This window comes from Capsicum annuum, chromosome 8 (genome assembly GCF_002878395.1).
Source record: "Capsicum annuum cultivar UCD-10X-F1 chromosome 8, UCD10Xv1.1, whole genome shotgun sequence".
NCBI classification, from domain to species: domain Eukaryota; kingdom Viridiplantae; phylum Streptophyta; class Magnoliopsida; order Solanales; family Solanaceae; genus Capsicum; species Capsicum annuum.
The window spans coordinates 42,931,301-42,932,829 of record NC_061118.1 but is presented as its reverse complement, the minus strand read 5'-3'; the positions used below and the strand labels follow the sequence as shown (position 1 = coordinate 42,932,829).

The window sequence follows — 1,529 nt, the reverse complement described above, 5'->3', positions numbered from 1 at the left end:
ACTCTTTAACTCAACTACAAACTATGCCTGTTGAGTCTTTATTTCTGTAGAAAACTATGCTTTTTGAGCCATAAACTACTTCATAAACTCCTCCATATTACTAGTTTGAGCAGCTACCTGATTTTTCTGAGTCGTCTACTAATTTGGTTGCACTTGTACCTTATACTGATTTGCATTCTAAGCCTGATTTCCACCCCTTGAGAAATTGGGGTGGTTCCTCTATTGGGGTTATACGTGTTACTAGAATTTTGTTATCCTTGATGATTTGTATTTCCCACGTAGCTGGCAGAATCTAAATTAGCCATACAAGCGTCTACTGCATGCTCACCACTTCCACAAACCTCAAACCAAGAATTCTCCATTTAGACTACATTAGCTATGGCTGCTATTTGTGTAACTCCCAACTTTATGTTATTAAGCTATCTAATCATATGATTTTGCATGGCTGCAATCTGTGCTTGTAATGAGGTGAACTGATCTACTTCTAATACCCTTGCAATCTTTTTAGGAGTACTTCTTGAATTTGCATGCCAGTCAGTATTCCCTTATGAAATCTAATTCAGCAGTGTGTACAATTCTTTATACATCTTCTGAAGATCCTATCCACCTGCTTCTGAATCTAAGAGAATCTTCGTATATGGCTCCACTCCCTCAATGAAATTATGAACAAGAACATCATTGCACTAATGATGGTGAGGGAAATTTTTGAGCATACCCTTAAATCTTTCCCAAGTTTGGTAGAGATTCTCTCCTTCTTTTTGTTTGAAACTCAAGATCTCACTCCTCAAGCGTGCAGTCTTCCTAAATGAAAATAATTGAATAAGAAACTTCAAAGCTACATCTTCCTATAAATTGGTGGATAGCGGTGGTTCATCATGTAACCACCTTTTTTCTTCCCTCACTAGAGAGAAAGGAAAGAGTGTAAATTTGACATGATCAGAACTTACCCCTTAAGGAATATAACTATCACTTATTTCCAGAAAGGTCTATATGTACTGCCATAGATCTTCGTGTGAAAGGCCATGATATTACCCAGCTAAATTCAGAAATTGCACCGTATTCTGCTTTAATTCATATCGACCTCCTAGTTTGGTCTTGCAAATACTATTCATCACATGGTTCGTGAATAGGATTTCCACCTCACGAATAGGTCTAGCAGCTGGTTGAGCAGGAATAACTAGAATAACCAAAGGTGGGACATTTTTGGCATTCGTATTGACTGGTTTATTTCTTTGTTCAGCCATTCTTCGCCTTTGTTGAAAGATCTGTTCTGGTTCAGCAAAAGGCTCTACCAACTCTTTGTCTCTTGCCAGTCTTGGATTAAGCTAAACCTACAAAAATTCAGCTGCTAAGATCAAGTTGTTAACACTTAAACTTAATATCAAAAATAAAAAATTTAGCAATTCACTAATTATATTAGTCCCCGACAACGATGCCAAAAACCTGTTGCGATTCAGATGAACACGCAAGTGCACGTGATCGCACTATATAATTAACATAATTTTTATACTAAAAACAAGTCCAAATAT

General features: G+C 36.9%; 1 non-coding gene across 1 annotated transcript; it reads left to right on the top strand.

Annotated features, from left to right (window-relative positions):
• The first annotated feature begins 684 nt into the window (after positions 1-684).
• On the top strand, positions 685-791 carry LOC124886759. Its single transcript, XR_007044170.1, has one exon. It is a non-coding gene; the product is annotated as a small nucleolar RNA R71 (small nucleolar RNA).
• The last annotated feature ends 738 nt before the right edge of the window (positions 792-1,529 follow it).